General features: G+C 41.4%; 1 protein-coding gene across 3 annotated transcripts in view; it reads right to left on the reverse strand.

The window, feature by feature from the left end:
• The window catches only part of ccdc142 (coiled-coil domain containing 142), a 64,306-nt gene extending 56,983 nt beyond the window's left edge, over nt 1-7,323 (reverse strand). For all 3 annotated transcript variants that reach the window (XM_061252456.1, XM_061252457.1, XM_061252455.1), the window contains exon 1: nt 6,127-7,323. The gene's annotated coding sequence lies outside the window, so the exon portion shown is untranslated. The remainder of the gene's footprint in view (nt 1-6,126) is intronic.
• Between the last annotated feature and the right edge of the window lie 3,833 nt (nt 7,324-11,156).

Raw genomic sequence — 11,156 nt, forward strand, 5'->3', positions numbered from 1 at the left:
CCTGCCTGCAAAATTGCTGCTCACTGGATTTATTTTTGTTTTTTTGCACCATTCTTTGCAAACTCTAGAGACTAGTGTGTGTGAAAATCCCAGGAGATCAGCAGTTTCTGAGATACTCAAACTACCCGGTGTGCCACCAACAATCATTCCACGGTCAAAGTCACTGAGATCAAATTTTTTCCCCATTCTGATGGTTGATGTGAACATTAACTGAAGCTCCTGACCCGTATCTACATGATTGTAGTATGCATTGCACCTTGAGCTAGGTCTTGAAGCCTATGTTGTACATAGGCTAATCCCAGAATCCCAATGTGTCCGATCTCAACACCTTACTGTAACAGTTTTATGGTCTTGGCTATATCTCACATACGCTAATTCAGAAACATTTCTGTACATTAGTGAAACGTAGCCTATGCCATATGGCGATTCATATGTCAGTTGTCAGGAGAAAATTTGACCGATTACTGATCATTAATGCTGGGTAACATATAGGCTATATATATTTCCGGAGCACAGAGCGGAGATGGGTGGTAGTGGAGTTAAGAAGTATGCACTTTCTGGCTAATGGGACACACTCCTTGTCATGACAGGCTATTTCTGACCGCTTTCAAGATGGCAGTTAGCTCAGCTAACATTAGCTATTTATTGTTAACTATCTAGTTAGTTACTACTAGCTAGCGATACAACTGTACAAAGCTATAATTAAGCTAGTCAACTTAAATACAAATTTAAGTTTTTACACCAACTAATGTGTTACTTCCCTAACTATCTATCCATCTATACTTCAGGCTTTTGTTGCCCTGCTAAGATACTTTACACCACAAAACAGCATCTCTGGTTAGTCCGTAGCTATTCTAATACCGAATGTCTATCGGTGTGTCTTGTTGGGATAGCTGGTTAGCTCTATGCTTTTATGCTTAGCTAGCTAGTCTATATTGGCTTGGTGGTAAAGTAATGTTAACATTACTAGCTAATTGCGTTAGCTAGCTACCTGTGTAACGTTAAATAGGACAATTTAGCTATAATGGCAACTTCTAGCTAGCTAAGTTATTAAGTCCTGTAAAGCATATACATTAAACCAACAATAGCAGACAAGTTGTCACCACCAAGCTTACAAACAACACATTTACTTATGATTATCTGCTTATATAAGTACACATATCATATAACGAAATATTAACTGTTTATCAAGTTTATACAGTTTAAAGCATTTCTAATCATGAAAAAACTGGTTTAAGCAGGTGCGTTTAATGTTGGGGCTGTATGTAGCACACTAAATGTACTTTATATCAGTGGTCACTTTATCTTGCATTCCAAACAAGCAGATATTTTGAGGATAACATTGTCATATTAAAAGGCGCTGATTTGAGAAGCTCCAGCAACTGTGACTGATCCTGTGGAAATGATTGCTGCCACACACACACATACACATAGACTGACCCTGTGGAAATATCTGAATGTGTTTCTAAGTCGATCAGCTTTCTGCATCTAGCATGTGTTGTTGTTAGTATCATAACATTTACATGGTCTTGGGAAGCAAGTTATAGAAAGTAAAGTGCATGCATCTCTTTCATCTCTTCTCTTTTTGAGCTTGCTTACTGACCTAGCTAACTAGTTGGTTTAAAACAAACTTCCGCTTGCAATGGCACAAGCCAAACAGTAGCTGAATGTTTTGCTAAATCAGCCATCGCAATGCTACCGGACAATTTTTGACTCGGTCCGGAAAAGGCAGAAAAGAATGGGGCTTGTTGGCTACTTCACTGAAGCTCTTGCTGCTGTGATGTTTACATGTAAGGGCCATTATGTAATTGCTAGGTAACAGTCTTAAACTACTTATGGTTCCCTATTCTTTTTTAAATGGTCAAAAATTCTAATTATATTAGTCTTTAATAGTTCAAGTTATTATGGCAAAATTAGTGGAGTTTATTCAGAATGCAAGTGAAATATTGTAAAATGCAGATTTTGATTGTTTACTTTCTAATAACACAAGATATCATTAGTCAGGGCAACCACTGTTTATATAGATATGATTACATTACCTTCCGGTAAAAAAAAGTCTGGAAATTCAACACAAAAACTATGTTTTAAAGAAGAGATGATTGGCAAAAGCCGAAAAAGACAGGAAATTCACAGAAGCACCAAGAACAGTATCTTGACCTATGCACTGACAAGGCTTCCAACACACAATGCATTAATACCTGCTATGGGTAACTATGGTGGTCTACTTCAAACAACATGTGCGACTGGGCAGGCTGCTGAGGATTCAATCAAATACTTTCTTTGAATCAACAACCAAATATATTATTTTCAGAGGAAAGCAGGAGTTGATTAATTTCTAGAAATCAATTAGGCAAGTATTTTGTTGCTATGTTTACTTAAAATGTACCAATTATGTGTCTTGTTACTTTCTAGTAATTAATGCTCTGAAGTAGAAAAAAAAAAATCACTGTCACATTCAAGGCATGACAATGACAATAGACGGATATCAAAATCCATTTGTTTCAGTCAGTGTCGTGAGCCACGGACCCCTTGCCGAGCTCAGACCTCACGTTCCCACGAGCAGTACCTCACAATGAGGTGTCTCGGGGACGAACTCAAGTACTCCGAACGTCCTGGAGCCCTGGTAAGTTCTACTGAACTTCCAGCCCAGTCTCGAAGTGAAGGGTGTGATGCAAATCTGGTAATCGATGTCCTGTATTCAATGTATTCCTCTAAAGACTCTTTATCACATATGATTATAGTAAGATATACTTTATTATAATCAATCAAAAGAATAGAGTTATACAGATTACAGTGTACATATCATCTTTTGCAGTTTGCTAATCACATGCAAGTTACATATACCCCTCTTAGCTCTTTCTAAATTACCTTTCCACCACGATGTTTAAAAATCAAGGTACACCCCTCCAATATCCATCCTCCTCTTTGGCCTTTACCTTATCTTATGGCTCCCCCTTCACGGAGATGAAAGCTACTGAACTTCCATTAATACAATGGGTACGAACACCCCTAAAGTCTACTACTTATTTATATCGTATATAGTATCTTTCTAAAAAATAAAAGACATAAAAATAAAAGGAAACTTATAATGTATTACTTCTATGTATTACTTTTCCTACTTCTACAAGTAATATAGATTATAATTACCACTCATGCCCTAAATATAGCCATCTCGTTTTCTGCGGGATTTGATCCCTCCTCCTTGCTGTTGATGAGCTCTTTGAACAACTGCATTGGTTTGGGAATCTGGGGCAGGATCAGGACCCAGACTTTCGAAAGACGTGACTTTGCACTTCGTACTTCTCCTGCCTGTTGTCTGGGATGTGCACTGGTATTTCTTCGAACACGTCGGGGGTTTTGCAGTGCAGCCGCAGCATATGCCTCTCCTCACTGACACTGAGGTTAGGGGGGGAGGCTTCAGGTTCTTGCGTGGGTCCAGCAGGAAGGTGTTCTGTAGCGTGGAGGAACCCCGCGTCCCGTCTGTTGGCCTCCAGGTGCAGTTCACGGCTCCAAGCATGTTGTAAAAGCCCTTTAACTTTCACCAGCTTTTCTGTATGATGAGGGATGCGCGTGAACACCTCTTCGACATCAGTCCTGCTGTCACAACTCTTGGGCTGAGTCCGCACCGCGTAAGTCACTCCTCTCTCCATATCCATATCCTGGAGTGGCGCGCAGAGGGAGCGCGCCACTCCAGCTTGACTACAGCTGTCTTGTGTTGCTCTCTCTTCACCAGCTCGTAGATCTTCTGAAGCCAAATTCTGGGATCCTGCTCTAAGGTCTAAAAACTTATCCCTTATATATCTTTTTTGCATACAAAAGTGTACCTTTTTTGATAAGAAATGCCCCCATTATGTCAAGCGGGAAGACATTTATCTCTTATATAACCTGTTTTTTAATGACCATATTAATTATTTCTGTTTTTCCAATTGTCATTTTCTCATACCTCAAAAGAACTGTCCCCGATATTTTATTTCATGGGCCCCTCTGGTTTGGGAATTTCCACCATCTTAATATACGAGTGGAAAAACACTAGCCCTTATGTTGTTTTTAATGAACCTATTCATCACTGGTGTCTGTCAGTTTCATAATCTCCCCTTGACTTCCTCCAAACTTTGATCTCATGCAAGCCAGACGTTAAAGCCTGCCACCATCTCAACACCCTCTTCAGGTGCCCCTTTTTGTGGCGCCTTAAGGGATCTACAAAGGACATCCAGCCAATAGCTGAGTGTAAATCATCCGCCATTAATCATTAATTTTCTTTCGGTATTGACATCCCTTCCGTTTTCCTTATTTTTGTTTTTCTTTAGCCAGGCATTGTGCCCCTCCCCTGTAGGGTTGGGGTATTCTCAGTCAGAACTTTAACCTTGCTCCTTAAAACCCTAAATCTAAGTCCCCCGACTTCAGACTCCTCTACTGACAAGTATGGCTGCTCATTCTCTGAACCACATATTTTTCTTCTTACGGGCGTTCTTACTACCACCTCGATGGCGTGTGCGAGGGGTTAACAATGCATTCCTTTCTAACCCATCCCCCGTCAATCTCTCATCAGGGGGGCCTAGGGCCGGGTCCTTGACATCAGTATATCTTAATTTGAAATATACACATGTATTTCTAAATGTTAAACAGTTAGAAAGGTCTTAATATGAAAATTAATGGAAAAAATATGAACCAGCCCAAAGGCTTTCCTATTTTTACCTTTAATTTGTGATTGAGCAAGGTAATGTCTGTAAGGAAAAGATCCTTTTGAACGTGAATTCATTTTGCCATTAGACTATTTTTGACATTAGAAATCAGCTGATAATTGTTGAATTGGTGAACTATTGCTTTAAGGCTGCATCTTCAAAAGTGCTAGTGCAGTTCTGGGTACATTTATTTCATAACTGATTTATATGTGTAATGTCTATGTGAGCCCACACAAAATATTAATGTGGGTTGCACTGCTGAATCATACCATCCTCATATAATAATGTTATAATGATGATAGACATAATAATACATAAGAGAAAAAAAAATCAAGAAAATAGTATTTACAATTGTAGCTCAGATACACTATGTACTTATGTAATTTGGCAGCAATTACCTCTTTGAATTTCTTTTACAGAGATTTTGTGTTGAATTTATTATTAGCGTGATTCCGAAGTAACACTCTACTGTTATTCTTCAGCTTTATTTATTATTACTGTGATTCCGAAGCCACACACTACTGTTATTCTTAATTCGGGCTTGGTCCAGAATGATAATAGATTTTCGATATTCCCATAAATGTACAATATATTTAAGGTTTTCCAGTGGAAAAAGCCACATAGTGGCATAATGGAAGAATGTTCAGTTTCTACAGTTTGTGAATGCAGCTTGTAAATGCAAATATTGAAACTCTTTAGTATTAGCATTAGTAGAAATAGTCCACCGATTTGGCGCAATCACACGCAGTTTTTAAATGAATTATAAAAAGGATATAGGTGTTAAAACGGATGAACTGTCCATAACACTACCAATAGAATTTTAACTCTGAAATTACTTAGCTAATTTCAAACATATAATTCGTGTTATATATTAAAGTATCAGGATTTCACAACTATGGTCCTGGAGTGGGTCTGGGTGCTGGTTCTTGTTCCAACCGCTTACCTTATTTGTAGTTTTCTATAAACTCTATCAACTACGCTGGTTTATTCATGTACCTGAGTCCAGTCAAACCTGGTGCTAATACAAATGTATTGAGCCAATTCAATAATTAAGAGCATAAGTTGGCACAAAATCTTGAAACGAATCGGCCCTTGTTGTGCAAAGCTGCTATAGACTATAGCCAATAGATCATTGTTTGTATTGAAGTTGATTTTAAAAAAAACTTTAAAAAAACACGATTAGGGCTTTTCCAGAGCCCCTGCGAAGAGGCACAGACATATACAGCCTACAGGACAATTATGCCCCAACAAAAAGATAAAAACACACCAGCATCGTCTACAAAAATGCCATCACTTGGGTACTAAGTTACGATAATACTAACTGTACAGAAACCCCACAATACAATCATTGAAAACATTGGCTACTGTTAGCTATCCAATACCAGTTCAGAACCCCAATTCCGTCATATTCTTAACAATTAGCGACATCAATTTAGCTACATACCTGTCCGATCACGACGTGGTTGGCTGAGGTAAGACGTTTATCGTGTGTGAAGTTATCCAACTTCGAATACTGTTCGTAGGCACTCCTAGTAGGTAGCTTCAGCGCATAGCCAGAAGAAAACATAGCTTGGTTGTACATCCTTCCTCTGCATTCTCAGATACTATGTTAACTTAATTACCTGGCGCCATATCCACCACCAAGGATGCCACAATGTTGAGCTAACATTCCTAACACTTTTACAGAACAAAAAGGTTTTTAGCTAGTGCCGGTTCCGTTTATCCATTTAATTTGTACTGTATTGCCAGTTACTTGTGTGCCGCCATAGTCCCCGAGAAGCGTAGTGTTCTGCCATCAGCAGTATTTTTAGACAGGTTAACTAGCTAGCAATGCAGCTGCTTATTATCAGCTAGCCTAAAGCTGAGCTGTAATCCTTTGGCATTTGCGGAGGGTTAGGCATGATATGTCCTGATTGCACTACAATTGCTGGCGGACAATGAAGCTCCCTGCTCTAATTAGTCCGCCACTGTAAAGCGGGTGTCATTTACGTTAGCTATAGTAAACTGGCTAGTCAACAAGTCCACATAAAACGAGTAGCAAGCGTTGGCTAAACAAGTAGTTTGGGGTATTAGCTAACGTATCCAAGTAAACAAAATGGATAAAAAACAATTTAAAGTGAAGTTGGCCAATTATGACTCGAGCTACGGCGGTTACGCTACCAAACGTAAGATCTGAGCATACTAATTTAATTAGCCAGCGACGTGAACGAGAAAACGAAATGACATGTTTTGGTCACTAAATGAGTGCTCCTTGGCACACATTGTCGTATGTTATATTGGAAGCGATCCAGCTAATTCACCGAAATTAGTCTACCCTAAATTATGTTGAATACGTTAACGATAGACATCTAACGTTATAGTTATCTATCTAGCTAGATAAATGTGGTTGCTAACATAACGTTAGCCCCAATATCAGCGGCGTAATGTTAATCATGTCTCGTCACATGAACTAACTTAGCTAACGATAATGAACTAACATTAGTATCTAAACCTAATTACGTCTCAACGTCTCTAACGTTGTGCATGCGTAAACATAAAGATGTGTAAACATAAATACAGCGTTACGGTTATTTATAGATAGCTAACTAAATGCGGATAAGAGCTACGGTGATTCAAATTCGTAAAATAACCCAGACCGGACAATAACCGGACCGGATTGTTTACCCATGGTCTACTTCCGTATTTAGGGTCGCGGGGGGCAACCAGGGAGCCAGGGCTTGCCTTTCTCGGAGGAGCTCGCAAACTCCAGTGGTTACTCGAGGCATTGCAGTTTTGTAAGCCTCTGGTGCCAAAAAGCAAAATTTCATATTAAAGGCCGTTCAAAACTAGGAATTTACCCTGGCCAAAATATATTATTTTGGACTATACTTTTAAAATCTATCTTTTTTTAGACTGAATTAACTACTCTCCAGTGACCGATTTCTTGTCTGAGCTATACAGAAGAAGATATAGGATTTATTTCATTCTAATTTTGTCTAACTAATAATAATGTTACCTGCAAAATTGTTCTTGGGTCCATTGTTCATGGTAATTTGACGAATGCATAAAAAAATAAAATAAAGATGGCATATGTTGCTCTTAAGCTGCTATTATGCTCATATGATTCCACCTTATTATCTCATTATTTTGACCACATGGTTATTTTGATATTGGTATGAATAGCCTACTGTTATTAAACTTGTTCTTATTTGTAGTATTTCTGTCTTTGCATGATGATATTAGTGTTTCCATGTCTCTGTTCACACTGTAGTCACCCTGTCACTTCATTCATTCGTTCCACCTGTTTCACTTCCTGAATGTTTCCCACACCTGATTGCCATTCCCTCTTGTTACCCATCTTATTTAAACCCCTCAGTTTGTATGTCTCATTGGCAGATTGTTATGTGTTTGTTCTACACCTTCCAGCATTTTCAGATTGATACCTGTAGCTACCTGTTTCGCCTCGACCACCCGATTCTGTACCTCGACTTTTGTTTCTGGATTTTGCATGTGTCTGATTAGCCCGTTTGTTTTCAACCCTCCGCCTGTGACCTCGACTACTCTTTGGCTTACCTCTGATACATCCGTTTGCTGGAATTCCAACCTATTGCCTGAACTTTTGATTACGAACTGCTTGATCCTTGTTGCATCTGTTTACTGGCTTTTGACCCTCACTTGTTTAACCTGCTACCAGAAAATAAAGACTTTGATTACAACAAAGTTCCCATCTTGGTCTCGCATCTGGATCCCCTGTTCTGAGTGCCTGATAGAACAATCTGGCCAGAATGGATCCAGCGAGCACAACCCCAGCTTTGGAGGCGCTGTGACTCCAGGAACAGCGCCTGGGCGTTCACGAGGACGAGATTCAATCTCTGAAATGTGAATGCTCTTCTGCACCAGATGCACCTGTGCCCTTGCCCTTCTGAGTCTCCTCAATTACCTGCTCCAGAACCAGTCCAGTCCCGTCCAGAACCCTGTCTACCTCCACCAGAGTGAACCAAAGAACTGTGCATCTTTTCTATCCCAGTGCTCACTCATTTTTGAGCTACAGCCATCTACCTTCCCCACTGAATGCTCTAAAGTGGCTTATGTTGTCACCCTCCTGTCCGGGTGAGCCCGGGAATGGGGAACCGTATTTTTGGACTCTCTGCGGCTATGAAGAGAGTGTTCAAACGGGCCATCTCCAGACCAGCAGCCTCCCGTGAACCTTATCCGCCAGGGATCCCACTCGATGTCAGACTATTGCATCGAGATCCGGACCCTGACGGTGTCTGCAGGCTGGGGTGATATGGAGCTCCATGGTGTGTTCCAGAATGGTCTTTCCGAAACCATCTTGGACCAACTGACCATGTGTGAGCTGCCATCTTCCTTGGATGGCCTCATTTTGCGATCTGGGTGGATACCCAATTGAGGGAACGGCGCACGACCAGGCGATTCCGTGAACCCGATCTGCTTCCGCCATTTCAACACCCCCCACCCCAACGCCAGGTCTCCCAAGAACCTCCTCAACCCAAAACAGAACCCATGCAGGTGGGGTCCACGCACCTCACCAGCTTGGAAAGGGAGAGACGAATGAGGAGGACTCTCTGCCTGTACGGCGGTGGACCTGGCCACCACATATGGACCTGCCTGTTACCTCCTCTCACCATGGAGAAGTATATTGGGGAATCCCTGGCTGCCGGGCTGATCCGTGCCTCATCCTCTCCAGCCGGCCCTCATCCTCTCGACTGCCGGGGGTTGAAAAATATCACCATAAAGGATCGTTACCCTATAACACTCATCTCCTCCACTTTCTCCTCACTTCAGAAGTGCCAATAATTCACAAAACTGGATCTCCGCAAGGCCTATCACCTGGTCCGCATCCGAGAAAGCGACGAGTGAAAGACGGCTTCCAATACCCCGAGCGGCCTCTATGAATACCTCGTGATGCCGTTCGGCCTCACCAACGCACCGGCCATCTTCCAAAACCTCATCAATGACATTCTCAGAGACATAATCAACCGCTTCGCCTTTGAGTACTTAGATGATATCCTCATCTTCTCTGTCATCCTGGAGGAACATATTCGTCACGTCCGGCATATTCTGTCGCCTCCTGGAGAATAGACTGTTTGTCAAAGCCAAGAAGTGCAAGTTTCATCGCTCCTCCATCCAGTTTCTCAGCTTTGTCGTCTCCAGGGGGTAGCTTGAAATGGATACCGTTACTTGGTGGAGAAATCTCCATCCTCCTGGGTGGACAGCCTCCCGTGGATTGAATACGCCTGTAATTCGTTGCCTGCCTTCTCCACTGGATTATCCCTGTTTGCTTGTTGCCTGGGCTACCAACCTTTTCCAGAGGAAGAGAAGGAGGTGGAAATGCTGCTCTCCTCATTCAGCGGGCCCGTCTTACCAGGAAAAGGGCCTGCACGGCACTCCTCAAGAGCGTCTCTGAAATGAGGAGGTTCGCCGACCACCACCGGCACCCTGCTCCACACTACACAGTCAGCCAGAAGGTCTGGCTATCATTTAAAGACATTCCCTTCCCCTCCAGCTGCCCCGAAGCTTACCGCTAGGTTTATTGGTCCCTTCACCATCATCTTTGTCTGTTGTAATCCCCTCTGCAGTCAGACTTTGCCTCCCACCTCCTTTACGCCGCCTCCATCCAGTGTTTCACATTTCACTGGTGAAGCCAGTAGTCACATCCCCACTCAGCCCCCCTGCCAGACCCCCTCCACCCCCCCATCTCATCAAAGGGGGCCCCGCTTACACCATCCAAGGTATCCTGAAGGTTCACCCCTGAGGCTGGGAATGACAGTTCCTGGTGGGAAGGGTACTTCCAGAAACTAAAGACTTTGATTAGAAAGAAATTCCCATCTTGGTGTCGCATCTGGATCCCCTGTTCTGAGTGCCTGAGAGAGAAAACTTTATTAATATAACATAATAGCCTATATTAGACTAATCTCCTTAGATTATTTATTGACTACCTTTGTAACTCAATACGCTCAGTGAACCTCATTTATCGAAAGTGAGCCGAACAAAAGTCACCATAAATCCATCAGAAATGCATTTGCACAAATAATGTGGGATTTATCAACGTTTCTGATGTCAGTTTTTTTGGAGGAGCCGAACCAACTTCACGAGTGGTCTCAGCTTTTCATATTGGGCACGGAAATGAAAGTGCACGGTTGTAAAGCCTGTTTTGTTATTTTATTATTCCATGAATTAATATTGTATTTTGATTCATAATATTTTTTTATTTTATTGGATATTATAATTATTCATATCTATAAAAACGCAACAGGATTCAACATTAAAATGGGTGATGTTTAATTCCAGTAATCCTTATTAATTAATGCTTAAGTGGAGTTGAATAGCCTATAAGTTCCAGAAAACGTGTATTGGGCAAGGCATAGCCTACTTCGGAATGAGCGAATCTTCAAAGACCAAGCCAATTTATTTGTGAGGCTCACAAAAGAAACACAAAAGAAACAACAAACAATAACAGCTCATGTTAGACTT

This window comes from Conger conger, chromosome 8, assembly GCF_963514075.1.
Source record: "Conger conger chromosome 8, fConCon1.1, whole genome shotgun sequence".
NCBI classification, from domain to species: Eukaryota; Metazoa; Chordata; class Actinopteri; order Anguilliformes; family Congridae; genus Conger; species Conger conger.